General features: G+C 32.4%; 1 long non-coding RNA gene across 1 annotated transcript; it reads left to right on the top strand.

The window, feature by feature from the left end:
* The first annotated feature begins 3,243 nt into the window (after nt 1–3,243).
* On the top strand, nt 3,244–3,615 carry LOC123706050. The gene is made up of 2 exons (XR_006753361.1): nt 3,244–3,428; nt 3,527–3,615. It is a non-coding gene; the product is annotated as an uncharacterized LOC123706050 (long non-coding RNA).
* The last annotated feature ends 18,431 nt before the right edge of the window (nt 3,616–22,046 follow it).

The raw sequence follows: 22,046 nt of genomic DNA, 5'->3' as shown, positions 1-22,046 counted from the left end.
TACGCAACAGTACATCGTTATTTTAATTGGGATTTATGCTCGTTAAAATCGTTAGTAAATAAAAAGTATGCAAAATTGGATAAATGTAGCGTTTGCCACATTTTTATTATAAGTTATTAAAATAATTTTATAAAAATTAGGATAAGCTTCTATGTTGAAGACTTGAAGGTTGCTCAGGAATTAAGGGTATTTAATAAAACTACTTTTATTAAGGGGTAGTGAAAGAGAGTTTCTTGTGACATATAAAACAACTAGCTTACCGCCCTCGGCTTCGCCCGCTTTCTCTAAAACGTTTTGAGATTTAAACTATCCTATCACTCAAGTTGGATCGAACTGCACATGGTGTGCGAATTTTATTATAATCAGTTAAGTGGTTTAGGAGTCCATTGAGGACAAACATTGTGACACGAGATTTATATATATTAAGATTTCACCTACAAACTAAATAATGGTATTGGTCGTATCTTTTTTCTTCTTGTTATCTGTAAACTTTATCTCGTAATGTGAGTGTGTAGGTGAGTTTAAGAATAGGATAATACTACGTAAGGTATTTATGTAAACTGGTAGGAAGTCGATAATTGAGCTATGTACTTGTGTTATCCAATATATTACATACCGCCGTAAATTTAAACTATTTGCCATTTTTGCATTGTTATTTTTGCTATGTATGCTTATGTATTTAAACTGCTTAATTGCCGTCTAGTGACTTAAATATGTAGTATAAGAAATTCTATAAATGTATGTAATCATTATTTCTATAACAAACACTACAATAATATTGTTCAAAATGGTTTCAGAATATTACTTAGCCGGCAATATTGCGTATAAACTCTATATTTTATTCCCTTATTTGCCACTAAGCGATCACGATCAGTGCTTTAGATGAAATTTGCACGGGCATAAGATATGCAAACTAAACATTCAATTCAAACAATTTGGCATACTTTGTTGAAAAGCTTATACTAAAGTAGCCGACAGATCTGGGCTAAATCAGGGATTATTCTCGAAATACATTAAAATCACGTTGGATAGGGTATGTTTACGAGTCAAGTGATAAATGGTCCAAGAGACTGATGATGTCTGACGACGTTCTGCGGGTCGGACGTACTTTATGTATCGCGATGAACAAGCCTAAATTATTATGCTAATAATTATGTCTCCTTTGCATGATACAGGAACGGGCCAAGGTCCCTTCATTTAGGAACAAAGCCTTTATGTGAAGTCCGATTCGAAACCGTCTTATAAAAGTTTTAACTGTTTCATTCATAAACATATTGTTAGAGCGTACCAGTTGAAAATATAAAAGACTCTTCTGACGTTTGACATGTATAACAATTCTTATTGTACAATATATTTACTAAGAAGCCTTGTTTCGATTTGAATAAAAGGTTTTTTTTAAAATAGATAACAAAAATGTATTATTTGACCTTATATAGCAAAAAATTAAATAATGTTTATACATGTGTATCGCGAACATCGAAGAGAAGAGTCATTGACAAGGCCTATAATTAATTAGATTATTTCATTTCATTTTATTATAATGATCAAGTCAAAAATATATTTTTTAATAATTGTTATAAGTAACACGACACACTTGACCTCGAAGCTTGTGAGTTGAGCGAATCTTTGTTTCGTCCCCACACCCGCGGACTGCGACTAATTATGATGTAAATAAGTAGAACTGACAATGAAATAATATTTTACACATTGTAAACTGAAATGACCGTGAAAGTTCAACCTGTAAAAGATATTCGAGGCGTTAGTTTCGTGACAATTAGCGGTATGAAAGGCAGCTGTCGGCCGGCTGGCACCAAGATCGCGAATTGACATTGTCGTTCATTACAAAATAAACACGGTAAAGAAAATATACTTTATTTGGGGGCTGTAATGGCAATGTACCTAGTATGTTTGTAATGAGTTACCTAGACACATTTTGTTTTTTGTTTTGCTGTTTGTACTTATTTGTTATTGATTTTTTTATAGTTTTAATTGCATGTAAATTTTTAATTTATTTTTGATTTTATTTAATTTGTCCCTGATTTTTTTCGTGTCGTGTAACTGTAAATGGAAGACACAGGCTCCTGAAAAACAGTTCTTACTATCTCAGGAGCCTGGGTCGCTCTAATTTGTAAAATGTTTTAAGTGAAATAAATGATTTATTTATTTATATTTATTTATGTATTCATAGCCATTTTAGAACTGTTAAATTTGTCACTTTGAAGACTCCTGCACCTTCCTGCATTGATTTTTATATCACAAATGTGCTTGCTGAAAATATTTCAAAATCCGTGTTCTACCCACAATCAAATCCGAAAGTGGAATGTCATCGAGCATGAAGTAAAGCCACGACAAAAAGACTAGTTAACAAATACTAAAATTAAGCAATAAAATATCGCCTGGATTATTTGTCAACGTGCTCTGCATACCTTGTATGTTTGAATGAACTGCATTATTTTTGTCCTCAACAAATTAATCAAACGAGATTCACGAGGCCTTAAAGAAATTCAGCACAAACTTTTATAACATAAGACATTACATTTCAAATACAATTAATTCATAACAACTTCATAACACGATACATCTGTCGAAACGTTTGACCTACACAAACACGTGTGTTATTCTAGACCAATAAAAATTACAAGGCTCGATATCAAACGAATTCATAATCAAACGATGTGTTATATGTGTGTTATATGAGTTTATTGGGAACGTATTTGAGCAAACACTAGACGCGCATCTACCACCAGGAGTTTTGTGTGGACGACCTTCCTCGAGGCCACAGCTGACCTGGATTCTCCACAACTCACAAGTATGATTCATTGTTGTTGTACCTAGTTCTAAAACAATTTTACGCGCTAAACTATACATTTCCACGTAGCTATGTTGTATGTACCGCCACAGACTAATAATAATATACTACGTATACAACAGACGGTTCACTCCATACAAAAAAAGTTGCACTATGAATTTGCGCAATTAAAGCGCCAGTGGGGAAAAAACGTACTACATGTTCGATTATATCTCTTGGTCTTTTGCTTTTAACACACTAGATGGCACGTTAAATACAGACTTGAAGTTCTTTTCCTTCCAGAGCCACTAGATGGCACTAATGTAAATATATGTACGTGTACCTTTTATTTTCAAGTCTGTGGCGTCAAGTGTCAATCAACTTAATAATAAATACCTACTCGGATTTTTAAATAAAAACAAACTACAAAGTAAACTGACATATCATGTCACAGAGTACATTATTATGACTTGTATTTAGTTCAGTTTATTTACGAGATTCTGTCAAAACCAAAACGAGAAGCTTTGTTTGTTTTCGTTTTTAATTGTTGACTAATATTTTAAAAATAAGTGCTAAATATGGTTTATGGATGGACTGTGAGGTTATGTAGAATCTACAGGCAGAAAATAAGCTTTATATGGTAAACTGATATTTTCTCAGAACATAAATTTTTACAAACATGATTTTTAATGATTGGTTTATGGATTTGTAACCCAATATAAGATTGTTTTATTACAGACTTATTGCTTACGTTCGCAATAACAAATTTGTTCAAGAGAGGAGAAGAATTAATCCATCCCAAATGTAAATAATAATACGATTCTCCATAAAAACATTGTAGACACAAGAAAGGGATTTCTACATTTGCTACTAAGAAGGATATGGGATCATGAAGGATTTCATCTGTTTTAATACCAGTAAAGTGGAATGAGCGCCGTGGCCGTGACTGGTTTGGTACATAAAGAATGACAAACATTCAACTTGAAATTATGAGTGCATTACGGGCAAGGGCACAATAAGTTGCCCTTTGACTAAGATGTACTTAATTTTAAGGAACACGAAAATGGATGGCTAGAATAGGTATAATCGCATACATAGTATTTATTTCTAGTCTGTTGTATAAATAATCAAAGACTACAAAATATAATGAACTATGTCTTTAATATTAATTCTACAGTTTACAGTGTAGTGTGTAATCTATTGTATGTGTGCGTCTAGAATATATTATAGTCCTGTTGTTCTACAGTTCAATACAAGCTTACAGTCGAGTCGAGTGTTTCATTAACCACCAACCATTGCATGGCAACCCTGCCAGTTTTGTAAATTGTAGTCTACCTAACCTGACTGTTGGTTTTGATTTGTATCTCACAAAAAATACTATACCAAATTTCAAGAAATAAGAATTAAATATTTGATTAAATTTTACTACTATACAGGAGCTTATACATGAAACATGACCAAAGCAGGGCTTTGGAGAAAGTGTGTATGGACAAAGACCACAAAACATATGGTGCGGACAACTGCATGAAAAGCATGCAGTAAGAGACATTAAATAAATAAATAAATAACACACATTTATTGTCAAGATCACAACACGAGATACATTTATAAACAAAGGAAAAACAAAAAGAAATAAAAAGAAAAATAATTAAATAAAAATAATCTTATTCCTAAGAACTGTAATGTGGCAGTGAGTGACCTGATAAATGGAGATAATTACCACCACTGATTTTCAGTGACCCCAAGTGACTATTGGAGTTTCAGTCTAGAATTGTATATAATGATAATTTAACATGAGTATATTATTTGAAAGATATATTTCTAGATAGATACTAATAAATAAATACATCAGTTAAAACATGTAATATAGGTAGCTGGTAGATATAATATCAGTATGTAATTATGTATATACTTAATGTAAATAAATAAAATGAAATTATGTATATGTTACCGGAAATGTATGAAATCAAGGAATTGTATACAAATCCTAGTGGTTTAAGGACGCTGTCACAAATCTGCGTTACTCAAATTTAGGTATCTAACGTCGCCACGTGGTTCGGGGCACATCACGCTCACGTAAACATAGCGCATTCCATTTTATAGACCATCTTCATACTTGATATTATTTTTAATTTATTACGAATTTTAAAAATTCATTTTTATACTTTTATTAGTAACTAGCTTCCGCCCGCGACTCCGTCCGCGCGAATGTCGGTCTTTGCGTGGATGGTTTATTTCTCCATTTTGAGTAACTCGGACAATGACATCTTATAAATATCTATTGGACCCAAATACGGCTAGGTCTATAATAATACGCAACGTGTGTTCGCGGTACCTACTATAAAACAACGTCTATGGATAACTGAAAAATTGAGATTAATTTTTTTTCTACGTATTTTTCCAGGATAAAAAGTATCCTATTTTACGCCCAGGATAATAAGGTATAATTATACCAAGTTTCATCGAAATCGAACCGGTAGTTTTCACGTGATGTCTTCACATACAGACAGACAGACAGACAGACAGACAGACAAAAATTTTTTAATCACATACTTGGGTTTGGTATCGATCCAGTAACACCCCCTGCTAGTTATTTTTTCAATATTTTCAATGTACAGAATTGACCCTTCTACAGATTTATTATATGTATAGACTAGGTAGGTACAATTATTGTGATAAGTATGTTAGTAACTAACTTTAAAAAAAGTGTGTGTTTTACAAAACCTCTAGGAATTGTATGCAATATCTAGAAGCTTTTTAAGAAATGTTTAAAATATGTACTTTTTTAAGAATTATCATACATATTATTATGTTACCGCCTACCGGCAATGTATTAAATCCGGCATTGTATACAATTCTTAGAAAATATGTATGTATGTTATATGTATGTTATTCCGAGTTACGGTCCGAATTTTGGGGAAGCTATTACCCGAGGTCAAAACTAAAATCCAAGATGGTGCCGACGAAAATTTTACATCTTTTCGTCATGGGTGTCATTTTCATGGTTTTTGGGGTAGCTATTAATCAATATGAGGTCAAAACTAAAATCCAAGATGGCTCCGACGAAAAATTTGACATTTTTTCGTCATGGGTGTCATTTTCATGGTTTTTGGGGTAGCTATTAACGAATATGAGGTCAAAACTAAAATCCAAGATGGCGCTGATGAAAATTTGACTTTTTTTCGTGATGGGTGTCATTTTCATGGTTTTTGGGGTAGCTATTAACGAATATGAGGTCAAAATTAAAATCCAAGATGGCGCCGACGAAAATTTTACATGTTTTCGTCATGGGTGTCTTTTTCAAGGTTTTTGGGGTAGGACGTGCAAAGGTTTAACCAATATGAGGTCAGAACTAAAATCCAAGATGGCGCCAACGACGATTCCTAAACATTTATTTCAATGCTCTTTAAGATTATTTCTCTCTCTCTCTCTCTCTCGTAGTATATAAGAATTCGACTATACAGGGTGTCCCACTATCGGTATACTAAGTGCTAAGGGACTTGTAGTGTTGCATACACTAATCACGTAAAAATACTTAAACAACAAAATTACATCAAAAAATTTTGCTAAATTTTTCCTGAAAATCCATGTTTTCTTCTCTAACTTCGTGCAGCCGGCATATACCGTTTCGCTAATGTGATTATTTTGTCTATGAAAACATAATTAAACGATAGCTCACGTGCGGGTGACAAAGTTGGGCGGGTTGCATTTACGGGGTGTACACAAAGAGTTTTATGAATTAATCTAATTGAAAAAAAAGATACACCTGGCATTTTATAAGTATTTTTTACGTACTTAGCGTATGCAAAGCTATAACCTATACAGAGTGTGAGTGGGACAGTCTTAAAAATATTTTTAAAGAGATACATCATTTAAATAGAGATACACCTAAAACCACAAAAATGACACCCATGACGAAAATATGTCAAATTTTTCGTCGGCGCCATCTTGGATTTTAGTTTTGACCTCATATTGGTTAATAGCTACCCCAAAAACCATGAAAATGACACCCATGATGAAAAGATGTAAAATTTTCGTCGGCGTCATTTTGGATTTCAGTTTTGACCTCATATTCGTTAATAGCTACCCCAAAAACCATGAAAATGATACCCATGACGAAAAGATGTAAAAGTTTCGTCGGCGCCATCTTGGATTATAATGTTGACCTCATATTCGTTAATAGATACCCCAATAACCATGAAAATGACACCCATGACGAAAATATGTAAAATTTTCGTCGGCGCCATTTTGGATTTTAATTTTGACCCCTTAATGTTTAATAGCTACCCCAAAAACCATGAAAATGACACCCATGACGAAAAGATGTAAATTTTTTGTCGGCGCCATCTTGGATTTTAGTTTTGACCTCATATTCATTAATAGCTACCCCAAAAACCATGAAAATGACACCCATGACGAAAAGATGTAAAATTTTCGTCGGCGCCATTTTGGATTTAAGTTTTGTCAAATTGCTTTATCCGTTCAACAACCCATAAAAAAGGGGATCTCAGTCAACGTAATTTTTAAAACATAATTTTAAATTACAAATAATTTGAATATGAAACTTATACAGTTTACTCTTACTTATAAAGTATCAAATATTTCAAATCACGAAAACAACAGTGCACGCACAATAGGTAATCTTTTTCTTATTCGTTTTTATTTTTGGGACGAGGAGCGATACACCCGTCCTTCCAAGAGCGCTTCTGAGCGTTAAAATGGTACCGAAAAACAGCGTGTTTTTGTAAAAATCCGTAATAGCACCCTTAAGATCCGAATATAAGTTGAAATGCAACGGCGTGATAATAGAATGAGACCAATTTTATAATAAACTAGCAGTCCGCCCCGGCTAATAACAATATATGTTCATATTATCTTACTAATTAACATTTCTTAAATCAACTTATATTCAATCAAATCAAATTTTCATTTGGTAAGTAATCAGTCCCCTCGTCCTGCTGACCCCGTGTACATGTCGCAGTCGGATTGTATAATCCGCCGTATTACAAACGGCCGGCATTTTGTAATATGCCGAAATTCGTCTTTTTCAAAAATTCTACAAAAAGACGGTCGCGAGCCGACGGAGCCCCACGAAGTGGGGCTCCTATTTCTGTATAGTTTTAAAAAACACGAACCTAACCTAACCCACCCCCTTATCCAAACCAAAAAATTCTGATTACGAATTTTTGGCATATTACAAAATGCCGGCCGTTTGTAATTCGGCGGATTATACAATCCGATTGCGACATACATACCCCTCGTCCCGCGTACCTTCCAATATCTTAGATGTTTTACATTTCCGATTGTTAGTTAGGAAATGTATAGATTTCCTAGGAAATGTGTACTATAAAATGATTTATTTCACACATTTCCGTGCGATTTTAGGAATTACATACATTTCCTAGGAATTTTATACAATGACGGATTACATACATTTCCGTTAACATATACAATGTTTATAATTATAATGATAAATAGGCAGAAAATAAATGTCTATATAATGTTATGTTATATTATAACCAGTAAATAAAATAAATATTTAATTAAAGTTTATGTGTAAACTGTAATTCGATACAAATGCACTAAGGGTTAGAACAGGATTTTAAAATATGTTTCCGGTATTGGAAACGAAAATTATTAATATTTGTCAAACTGGTTAATGGTGGTGGAATGTTGTTCCAACACTGTGGCATTGTATCGAAAGCTACCCTTGAAAGCTGCTGAGTGGTGCTTGGGTATGGACAGTTTACAGTTTGCAGACCTGGCTAGGTAGTTTAAGGCACTTCGTTCACCTAGACCCATAAGAAGCTACAGCAAATGTGATGCTTCCTTGTGGATTATGTATATCTACAGATCACCCATATTTGGCAATCTCGCTTCACCTAATGGCCTTGTCTGTTCAAGCCGAAATGAATTAATTACCTACTGCAAAAATTAAATAATTTAGATTACCTGGAAAGGACAAGGAAAATAAACTTTAAACAAGTGTTCGACCGATTATTACCAAGTAGGTAAATAAATTAATGACAAGACAAGGTAATCAATTAATGCTAATAATTTCCTAAAGAAAACATTTTTTTCAAAATTTTCACATAATAGGTACTTAACTAGGTACTAGACTCAAAAGTTTATGATAAGTCAATGAATGATAAATAGAATTTGTTTAAGTAAAATGAAGTAGTTTATTTTACAATAAATTAATCTTATAAATTACCAACTTTCATTCTGCGGCTTCAACCGTGTGCCTTATTCAATCCCTGTTCCTACCCCTTGAATCCTATTTATGCAACAAAATTGAGATGTCCTTTTTCAACGTAGGTATGTACATATATCGAAATTTCCGTCAAAATCGGTTCAGACGCGTGCGGGAATACCTATTTTCTCGTGGTCCCACTATTTTGTCCTACTATGACGGAGTAACTTTCGTATTTATCTACAAAACAGAAATGATTTGATTGTTTGTTTGTTTGTATTGGATAGGATCCGAAACTACTGGACTGATTTGAAAAATTCTTTCATCATTCGAAGCAAAAATTATACCTACCTGATGAACATAGGCTACTTTTTATAACGGGACAAGTGATAACTGCGTTAAAAACAACCGACTTCAAACTTGCACTTGCAAAATTTACAAATACCTACAGACAAAAATGCTCATAAAATAAAAACTACTGGGCCTATCCGAATAAAATTTTTATGGGACCAATTCGACACCATCCCGCATCGAACAAAAAAAGAATCACGTAAATCGGTTCAGAAACCTCGGAGTAATCGGTGTACATACATAAAAAAAAAAAAAATATACCGGCCGAATTGATAACCTCCTCCTTTTTTTGAAGTCGGTTAAAAATACTTCATTCTTATGGGAATCGATGTCGAAATATTTAATTTTAGGCGCATAAAGAAAAAAAACGCAAAGGATCATTCAAAACCTTTTCTACGGTTTAAATCTCAAAACTTTTTGGTTCATACTTCATATAAAGGTAATCTGATAGGATTATTTAGAAAATAAAGCAAGATGACGTAGGTAGGTATTTAACTTTAGTTTCGATTTATTATCATTAATGATGATTTCTTGATATTCTTAACGACGCGGTTGGCGCAGTTGTAAAGTAACTGCCTACTGAGCCGACGGTCCCGGGTTCGATCCCCGGTCAGGGCAAATATTTGTGTGATGTACTTGATTATTTGTTTTTGGGTCTGGGTGTTATCTATATATGTATTAATTATAAAATATTATATTATTTGTATACGTAGTATATTATTATTAGTCTGTGATATTATATTTATCGTCGTCTAGTACCCACAACATAAGCCTTACTGTGGGACTAGGTCGATTTGTGTAATATTGTCCTTTAATAATTATTTATAATTTATATATAATTAAATGTGACTAGAAATAATATACTTACTACGGTTTAAGTATAGGTTGTATCGTAGTATATTATTATTAGTCTGTGGTTGTATATTATTTTGTAATGAGATCTTGCAATCAAATATTCACACAATCTCGCAAGTTTTCCGACAATTCATTTTTCGTATGAAAATTATCAATACACTAGGTACCTACCTAATATAGGCCGCTACAGGAACGCAGTTTGTAATAATTAATAACGGCTTTAACCCATTTACAATATTTTTATAGGTGGCAAAGGCAATGAGACTATGTATTAAAAACGTAGTATATTATTATTAGTCTGTGGTCTGCTCAGATCATTAAGTGTGGTCTGTGATATTATTATTAGTCTGTGTTAAAAACGTGAAAAGTAATGTAAAAAGTCTGTAGTGCCATCTATTATTCGTTTAGCATCGCCAAATCGGAGGAGAATAACTTGTTTATAGTAGTTTCATGAGATGGCGTTGTTTTGAATATAAACTTTTCTGTAAAATTAGTTAAAATCGAGCGAAAATGAAATTAAATAGGTAGGTTCCATTTACAAAAGTATGTTAAAAATTATAAAAAGCAATGAAATTGCAATTAAATCTAATTTTATTTTTTGCTGGTTAAAATGATACACTTAGCGGCATCTATTGGTAGTCGGATGGCATTAATCCTGTTTTGTATGTAATGAACCAGACATGGTACCGCTCTTTGCAGTTCATTAAGGTTTTGAGATATTACTTCATTAATTATTTGGACGATTACATTTTAATGGTCTAATTTCAGGTTGAGGTTATGGATATCGCAATATTATTAATGTTAATTGCGTGTACATTTGTCTTATGTTATGTTAAATTAAATAAGACTTTATATTCAGATGAAATGCGTTAACAAGTATCAACACTGCAATCAATAGAAATGGAACATACTATGGACCACAAAATCAAACATTATTTGTAACGTATAGGTACAAAGGTAATGTCGAAAACATAAGGAGACCAATATTTAACCGATTACTTAGAATTTCCTTGAAAGCAATTTATATGAAGCATCATTCGTGTAACAAGACGTATTTATTTATCCTGGCAACCCGTATCTCTCCTCTGAATTTTGATATTTTTATAGTTATTCAATTTATTACTTATTGCGAAACGTATATTTGTCGAATCTGAAGGTTTCCTTGAATAATACTGTTTATTCGTCAAACAATGATGAATGGTGAACCAAATTTGAAACATTACATAATGCTTATGAGTCACCTATTTCTTATTTTTACTTTTCTACAAAAAAAAAAAACAAAAGTCAAATATTCAGTAAACATTGTACTTAATAATTTTACAAGTGGTTATACGAATGTAAATATGGTCTTACCTTATTATTAAAACTTACTTTGTTATTCTTAGGCTGCATATCGGGTTTAATATTTTTTCATGAAGGGATAAATTCACACCTTCCATTCGAAGTGTCGAGTTTATAATACATATCATTGTTTGGAGAATATTGCCTTTGTCAAGCATTAGTTAGATAACGTAAGACCCAGGTGTTTCCGTCATGTTCAATCCTGGATTCTATTCTGAGGTTTGCTATTGTGACCTTTCATGCATCAGTCAGTAGCAGTCCGTAATTTGAATACTAATGGTACTAAAATAATTGCCTGCTCATTAGACAATAATGTAGAGTAGGTAAGTTCATTGTTCATTGTAACGCAACATTATGGAATTAGACAACAGGATGAGTCCTCTTTACAATGGGCAGCGTTGGCCCAACAAATGATCGCCAATGTTTGCCGCCATTACGGCGATTATGAATAAACAGGAATAAACATCTAAAATGACAGCCGATCATTAACATTTAGGTCTGCTACACGTGATTGCCTCTACTCGCCCAACTGCCTATTGTGAAGCATTACAACAACAGAGTAGTCGATAAACATTGAAACATGTGCCGCGTGTCATTGACCAATCTGTATAATATTATACCTTACTCCAAAACTAATGTTTATTTAATTACATTAACATTGTTTAATGGGCAAATAAACATACTTGCAAAATATCGCAACCGTGAACCGTACGCGGTCGTAAACATTAACTGAATCATATCGAATAATAACTTGCAATTTCTTACTAACGATAACGTAGTAAACTTTTCTATTAAGAATATTTTAATTTGTTTGCTATTTTGAATTCACGATAATTAATATTATGTTAATGTATTGCTGTCGAAATAAACATCAACGTTCTGTCGTGCTTTTTTAGATTCAAATGTGATTTATTAGGAATCTCATAAAAGCCTACTATGCAAACCCCCGCCTGAAAATCGTAAAACCAAAAGGCTAAGAAGTTTTACATACACAATAACCAGTCTCGTGACTTGAACTTAAGATAGTAGACAGAACTCTAACCGCTGATTCACACCAACTATTAAAACATTCAGTTCATTCACAATAACCAGCATACCAAGAGATATAAATAAGAGCGAAACTCGCTTCCATTATATCTATCGATCGATGTAGGAAAGTTCTAGCGGAACGTGCACTGAACGCTGAAGCTAGCACGTGGCTCGAATGCACTCACCTATTTATATTAACTCTCATACAACGTTTTATTAATTACTGTACAAGTAATTAACGCGCAGGTCATTTCTTATGAAGTATACACGTCCACTTACGGTATAATTAGCTGTTTGTTATTAATATCTTGGTTTTTATTTGATTTTTTAAGTCGGAAGCAAAATATATAACACTTTTCCTAAGTGTTATGTGTAGATTTTCACCAGTTATATTTTGTATAAAAATATTACGTATGCATACTTAGATAATAAGGTTCAAGTTTTAAGTACCTATTAGTAGTAATTTAAATTCGCTGTTAATTTTATATTATGTAGTTAAGTAAAATTTGGTGTTAGTTAATACGTTGTGCGCTAATAGCATTATTTACCCTCACAGAAGTAATTCGGAAAACTATACGTAATGTGTTGTTAACTCGTTAGCGAAGTTCTTAATAGTACAAACTTTGGCTTGAAGCTTTCAAGGATTAGGTTGGGAACATATTATTGGATGATGTTAAGGTTTTCTATTATTTGGATGTCTGCAGGTATCTCAAAAAAATATGAATAATTCGACTTTATATCCCTATCATTAGGCAGTTTCTTCTACTAAGTAAAAGCTTTCGTACGGATGAGATTTATCATAAAATAATATGAATGAATTTGTGACATTCGGGATTCGTTACTAAGCAAATCATCAAAACGTTTAACAAAATTGTCTTTATTAGTAGATAGTAGCAGAATGAATGGAAACTCGCTTCCGCAAATATTTGCCCCATGAAATGGCCACCCAGTACGACGAACGAAACTTTCCGCCGAAGCCTCATTAGGGACCACGGAAAGTATTCACAGGTGAATGACACCTGCACGTGGATTTGTGGATTTAATAGTAATCGGATAAAAGTTTGCGTAGTTTTGTTGAACAATAGATGCTCACGGCTCAACCCTTATTCGGGACGAAAACTAAAAAGTCAAAGACTTACGAGATTATTTCACAAATAATATCGAAATGGTTAAGGAGTTTCTGGTTTAATATCCATACATAACTTTAGATGATATATTTTTCCATATAATATTTTAGTGAGGAAACTCGACACAAGTTTGATAGCAAGAATTTTATATCCTATTCTATTTATTTAATGAAAAAAAATGTTTATATACATATTTAAAAAAAATCAAATTTCAATTTAAATTAAAATATTCATTCAATTTGATTACATATATACTTTTTTTTAATAATATGTCTTTGATAAGTTTACTCAGCGCATATCGTATAATTTTTGTATAAAATACCAATAATAAATTACGAACAAAATTTCGAACTCTATCCAGGCCGCAATATATCATCGGCAATGTTTACACTCAAAGGTATGGTTTGGTCGTTGAACTGATAGGATTAAATATGATAATGTGTCCCACTTAACTACTTCTTACAAGAATGAGGTCGGAATCGATGAGGATTATGAATGTTTGTGCTTTCAGGTAAGGTTTTTGACCGGGCTCTTGAAATGCCACAGATATGGCAAGGCGGCGCCCAACAAATTAGGATGTGACGATTAACTTGTCACAGAGGTATTCAGTCGGTGGAACGACCCATGCCGGATGGCACCCGCCACTTAGCGAGGATGCTTCTGTGCACCGGGTAATCTGTAAAAAGTGCCGTAAACACAAACAAATCGCTTCCCTTATTGATATCTCTTAAATATATCGACGCAGACTCGTCACACGATTAATGTTTGTTTTCGAACCATAACTCCTCGACCATTTAACGACCATGCGGCGAAAATAAAGCATTTCATGATTTTTGTTATTTATTATAATACGTAGCACATTGACTTTAAAAAAGTAGCACAACCGTAAAGTTATTTTTGTGAGCAATCATAAAGAGTTTTGTCATTTTTTCTGGAACGTAAACGTAATTCATAATTTTACAATTAGTATGACGTAAATATTAACGGTGGAAATTTACGTAGCTGTGAATTCATTGAAAATTTTGAAATAACAAAAGGATTAGTAAATATCGAATTAGTGTAACAGAATGTCGCATACCTCGTGTGAATCGTTCTTGTGAGAATATATCATGCAGGGTCGCGTGGAAATGAATCATGCAGCTTGGAAGTAGTGGGTGACAAGTAATCTTGTTTATTTTTACAGATTCAAATGTGATACAATACAAAAGTTAAAATTAGTGAGTTTTATTACGTCCCCGAATTTATTTATAAACAAAATATTAAAATTAAGGTTTCCTCTCATTTAGTACCGTGTGCATCTAATATCCTTATTTGACGTGAATGGTTTCGCCTCAACTGAATTTAGGTAATAAAATCATTTGCGTAGAAACTACGTAATATGTAGCTCTTGACTTTCGTAAGCATTTCTACTCAACTGTAAGCTTTACTAGCTGTCAATTTAATAAAATATATAATCTCTACTCTTACTAATCCTTTCCAGAAAGGCTTTTAAATGGATGGGAATTTATTAGTTGCGCTCTTTCACTTCAATACGCCTTGTACAGGTTGTGTATAGATTATTATGATAGGGAAGATGTTAATTATTTTATCCTGTCTTGAACAAAATAATTAATTATTTAAAAAATGTAGAGCATACCTATTAAAAAATATATTTATGATATTTGTCATAATATGAAGGAAATATTAAATATAATAAGCATTTATTTATGTTTGTTCAGTTAAAAGAACACAAGAGAATCGCACGTGTTTATTACGTCTTTCTTATTGTTTCACAAATTACGTTTTTATATCGTACGCGCCACTAACCTCGCAATATGTTGCTTCCTGCTTTTATAGTTTTTAATGTTATTTGTTATGTTATTCACAAACTGGAGTAAGTGCTTCGTAACATTTTGTTCAATATAAATCCCAAACATGCAATAGAAAGATAGCTGTTTCTAGTATAAACGAAAATATTTTTTTATTGTGTTTTTTGCAATTTGCGTCTACGATACGCGCTACGAGTCATAGTTCATATTTGATGTAAGTAATTGTATGAAATGCACATTAATAATTTCAATTAATTATTGATTTGATGTTTTTCTTTCGCCATGTGACCTTTTTTCATTCGAAGGCAGCCGCACATCAGCAACCATCTGCTTGTGACTAATAATAATTGACTCATTTGAAAGACTGCATAATATATTTAATAATATAAAAATAAATTAAAAACTCATAGAATTTTGTCTACACCACATTATTTACGATTAAACTATAAATAATTATGAAACAAATATAAGTAGTACCATCCTAAATGTTAGCATTTAGTACAACTAAAAGTTGTGTTCGAGTTCTATCTTGGAAAGTTGGAACCGTTGGAAAGACGAAATCGCCAAAAACCTGCGCATCCTCCAGATTGAAAACTGGCAAGAGATGGCGCAGGATAGAGTCAAATGGAGGCTCTTATTGTCGGAGGCCAAGACTCACTTTGGGTCCCTGCGCCTCTCTAGTAAGTAAGTAAGTAAGCAACGATACATATAATATGAAGTGAGACGTTCGCTTGTTCAGCTAGCTACTTATTATTATAAAAAATCAGTAAGCAAAGAAATATAGAAAACGATGCAATCACACAATCCTCTTCTAATCTTATTAATGCGTCATTAATACTGTTAAATATTTCTGTGTAGTGGTTTTGCATTTTACGATGAACTCAGGATACTTTCGAGGGAACGTCTGATCTTATTATTGGACTACCATATTCTCAGGAAGCGGGCGTAAACAACCCGACAATTAAATATTTTTCATACGAAATTATTCTTTACGTAATTATCAATTACTTGTAATAAAAAAGCGCTTGTTAAGCTTAAATCCTAATTCAGTATAAAATACGTATGTTGTTAATTGGTTATATAGTATATAGTTTCTTAAAATAATATTGAAAAATAATAGTTATTCCGACGAGTCCTCTTAAGGCGGCATATTTCTTCAGAGCAAACATCTTCACATAAATTCCCCCTTATTGAATTATTTATGTCGATGTTTTTATTCACAATGACCAAGGTTTTTGTTTATGTGGTCAGTAATGTGAAAATACATATTTTATTTATATTTAAAGTAATATCTTCCATTAAAATATAAGGAATGCAGATTCTACATCTACTACCTACAGTCTACGGAGGCAACATCGAAGTTTTCATCTTAATTTTGAATGAAAAATTACTCATCGTTCATGATAATTGCCACTATTAAATACAAATTTCCTGTTTTCCGTATTCATCAGTGATATTTTCATCTCGTTAGTCATCATCTACTTATTCATTACCTACCTAGCATTTATACCAATAACCAAAGAGGCGGTGAATAAACATTGTAAGAACCCAAAATAGTAGTTAAATAATTATACTTTAAGAAAATGACAATAACAAAGTAGCATTTCAATACTCTAAAACATGAACATTTAGCTGCAAATCAGCTACGTAACGCTACGACGCATGTTCACGTGACTCCACTTCGTTGCTGTTTATGACGTAAGGAAATTTGGTTTTCGGGTGCTATGTAAACATAACTCATTGTTTGGGTTACTTATATGGCAGTGAGTTACAATTTTTAAGTAAGGAGTAATATTAAAATATTCTGTTAGTAAATACTGGCGATAAATTGTAATTATAATTATGATGATATATTTATGTAAAAACGTGCGGTACCGTAAATATACTTACTTTTACAGTCGCGTTTCAAAGTTAATTTGATTTAAATATAGTTTAGTACCCATTTAACAGATGTAATTTAAGCCAACGAACCTGTGATGATTGAAATCAACATACGAATATGATGCAGAAGGTCTCCGTTATTTATACAGCAACCTGAGGCTCGGCTAGTAAATAGCTACTAAAATTTAAATTTTCACCTTTTGATGTGTTTGAGAATTTTATTGAGTAATAAACTAGAATTCCGTAGCGTTGAGCTGCGGGGCGGAAGCGGTGCTATATTTAGTTCGAATCTTGTCAAAATAAATGAACTGCAGAAATAGAAGTCTAGGTATGATCTATTACGTGCAATTAGCAACATCTTATAAAAAGATACGTAAGTAACTCCAAGAAACAAAATACTGGAATCACATTATAGCATATATTATTCAGCTATAATATCTTCTCAGTATCATACAGAAGTAATAACTAATTTCAAAGCACTATCTGGATTCTTGGAATACAAGAAAATGTCGCTCATACTCTCTATATTATTACGTTCATTTTATTGTTGCTGCATACATTTCTACGTAATTTCTTGAAGAAGCTTTTACCTACTTATAATTTTATCATATCATAGTATGTACGCACGAGCTTTTTGTTTTAACAACAAAGAAAATTTGTGAACTCGGTAAAAAAGTTCGCAATGTAGTAGTTACTCCTGTTCAGGAAAATTTTTAGTTTTAAATAAAGCATTAACATGTTATTGATGTTGTTACCATTCGATTTATATTGCAGCAAATGCGAAATGTAATAAACGCTTTCTAAAAATAGACTAATGAACGTTATCAATACTCATCAGGGTCAGCATATCAAGTACTTGGCGCCAAATGAATTTTCCATTCATATCTGTATTTAGGGAATACTGCCCAATCCGATACGTCATCCTACGCAGAAGATACACAAAGCTTCAGTATTACCACGAATGTAATTTGTTCGAATATGAAATAACACTCGAATATTTAATTCAATATATTCCACGAAGTCGTGGTTTTAAAAACTAGCTATGCGTATAATATAAATTCAAAGAATTCAATAGTTACATTAGTAAGATGTCATAGAGTTTAAAAGAATTTCTCGGATTGTGTTAATTATACATTGGAAGCACTGTCAATAATAATAAATAATTCAATCCATAGTTCAATCATCTATTGTTGCTTTCATGGAATTATCAATCTATAAAATGTAATTCAGGTTTATCTACACGTGCCTCGAAGAACGTGACAGACTTTCAGGAATCTTTCCAGTAATCGCGTCACAAATCACAGTATTACTTTACGAGGTAGCGCTCTCGTTTTGTATACAGTAAATAAGTAAATGTGGATATCCGGGGCAATAAGGCTCCACCCTGAGGGCATCACGCAATCTCCGTGCTTTTCATTACGACATCTATGTCAATTTATCGTTATTGGCCACTCTTACGCTAATTTAGCCAGACTCGGTTACCGACACAATCTATTACGAAAAGAAAGCAGGGCGGGCAGGAATTTAGGCTATCCAATATCCATGCTGATATCGAATAGGTTTTCCGTATTTATGGTTGCTACCGAACATAAGAATAGACTATATTTATTCAGAATTTTGTAACGGCTTTTCTACTTTGTACATTTTATTCCTATTTAGAATTTGTACAAAAATATTAACTTTTAGACAGTTTGACTTGATATAAATCAAAAATTTATCCTCTTTTGCGATTTAACTTTCTTTCCCTGTTTCTATTAACGTTTTCTTTTATAAAGGGTTATTCATCAAGTTAATTAATTTTACTGTTATACTTTATTACAATGTATTTCACAAAAACTCACAATTTAAACGAGTGTTAATTGTTTGCTTTTGATAATAATTAGATCAAACATTATAAAGCTCTAAAATAAAATACTTACATTAAAAAAAATACTTCTTTAATCATTATCAAAAAATAACTACCTACAATAAAACATTAGAGGACATTTAAAAACAAATAATATTTTATATGCTTAATAAAATCTGTAACATGCTTAGCGAAGTAGAGCGTAATGCAATATTATATTTTACACATGTGTTAACCTTGGAACAGTGCAAATATTTTCCAGTATACAAACTCACGTGGTTCCAAACCGAGCACCACAAGTTTGTTTCCAAATAATATAATAATTCACAAGATTCTAGGAACAATAATGGATTTGAAAGCGAAAAACATTGCACATCTGAATGCTCTCTATCACTCAAGATTCAAGTATTAAATATAACTATTAACTTTATTGTATTACCTAGAATCACACACAGCATAAATGTAACTATATAGTCTGCTTAAAATATGTCTTTATATTATAAAAAGGGAACTCATAGTGCCAAGTTGCGTTTCAGACATCGGTCCTATCCATCCTTACGTTTTGTTTAGTTATAGAGAAAAATACAACCAAAATAATCTAGCCACAACAGTCCTAAAGATAAATGAGAGTTAAATTTTTAAACTTCATAATTAATAACGTTCATTTAAACGTTAATTTCACTTTATAATCACGAGAAGGTGTGTCGCCAACACCTCCATATAATTGTCGATACTTTCCTCCAATTAATTTTCTGTGACACAATATGAATGGGCAATTTATCCAAAAAATTACATACCAAAGAGCCAATCAGAGTTAACAAATGGGCATTGAACATGATCCCAGTTACATTAAACGTGGAGGAATTGTTATGTAAGCGAAATGATAATCTCTCCGAATGGCTAGACTAGCACGTGGCCACGTGACCAATCACTCCTGTCTCTCATTAGCCTGCCAGCTCACTTGAGCGAACACAAGACACTTGTTTTCGAAATATCTGCTTAAACGTGCTTATTTAATTAAATGTCTCTACAATGTACCTAGCAACAATTAATGTTTGTATTGTTATTTTTAAGCGATGAAGGTGTTGCTGAGGTTGCAATAATCATTATTTATACATATTATAATAAATCTGTAGAAGGGTCAAATCTGTACATTGAAAATATTGAAAAAATAAATAGCAGGGGGTGTAACTGGATCGATACCAAACCCAAATATGTGATTAAAAAATTTTTTGTCTGTCTGTCTGTATGTGAAGGCATCACGTGAAAACTAACGGTTCGATTTCGATGAAACTTGGTACAATTATACGTTATTATCCTGGGAATAAAATTCTTTTCCCGGAAAAGTACGTAGAAAAAAATTAACTCTTATTTTTTCTTTATAGTTATTTGCGCGCGGACGGAGTCGCGGGCGGAAGCTAGTTTTAAAATATATATATCATGTCGCTATATGACTGAACTGGTACATATGCATAGACCTTCAGCTTAGATTATTCATGTGTAAGTTTTTGGAAATCCTCATTTTAGAAAAAAAAAACATATTTTATTAGGATAAAATAATACAAAATCGTATCTACAAAAGACGATTCATTACATTTATTTAATCGTTATTAATTTGTTTACTTGTATATAACAAACAAAATATTCAGTACACACTGTATACACGGATGAATTAGCAACAAGCTGTTTACGCCCTAGCATAGGGCGGCATTTTTGAAGAGCAGTTCATTTGTATTTTATTTCATAGTTTTGTAGGATTTAATTTTTTTCAACAGAATAATTTACGAAAATACAATTTTAAGGACTACAATGGATCGGCTATTCTTTTTAAACATAAAATAATATTAAAAGAAAAATTATGTTATTTACTATCATCCTTAAAAAATAGGGTTTCCTATCAGGATGCACAGGCTAAAATAAAATTCTATTGTATGTAACCATTATGTGACACTCGAGGCTTTATTTTACCACGTTAGCAAAGCCATATCCTGTCAAGCTTTCCATACAAGGGATCAGCGCCTTTATAGAGCTACAATTATGTAAATAATATACCAAGATATATTTTGTAGCATTATGGAGCATATACATACAATTTGATTAATATAAACATCTCATAAATCTGATAGTTTAGCATTATCACGTGTAAAGCGAATTTTATATTGTAATAAGTTATAGATAACCAAAAAAGTATATTCATAAATTGTTTTCCTACTATTGAACCCTACAATTTATTTACAAGCTACCTGATATTAATTATTAAAGAAATGTAATATACATACCCACAGGTCAATGATTTCTTATTTCTTTCAATCCAGTTTCCTTGAATACACTCTTTTCTCATTTTAAGGATTCATTTACCTTTTTTCTGTGACTTTGTTATGATTACATTGGCTGATATTATATTCACTTACACTAAGTAGCCGTAATATCTTATAATAGTTTAGTTATAATTAAAAAGAATGCCAATGTTAATAGGCAAATAAAAATTAATAAAATGAGAACTCTTCGTTTAAGCCATATATGAACGGGATGAAAATGTTACAAGAAATATATAAAGATAACATATTAGAACATAACCACTTATTAGAACAGCAAAGTTTTTAGACCAAAGCCCTAATTCTGAATGAAACATGCCATACAAGGCGTTGTAAGCGAGCCTGGATTATGAGAAAGTCGGCCATCAAACAGTCAGATTGAAAGAATCTGGTCAGTTGTCTCACGATGCATGCAAATCAGAGATCAACGCTCCCATTGTGTCGGAGAAGGTAGTGACAGAGAAAATTAGGCTCCGGATTCCACTGATATTTTTGTGTATGAAAATCTCTTG

This window comes from Colias croceus, chromosome 3 (genome assembly GCF_905220415.1).
Source record: "Colias croceus chromosome 3, ilColCroc2.1".
In the NCBI taxonomy this organism is placed as follows: domain Eukaryota; kingdom Metazoa; phylum Arthropoda; class Insecta; order Lepidoptera; family Pieridae; genus Colias; species Colias croceus.
The sequence above is the reverse complement of the archived record's forward strand: the minus strand, read 5'-3'. Positions and strand labels throughout refer to the sequence as shown.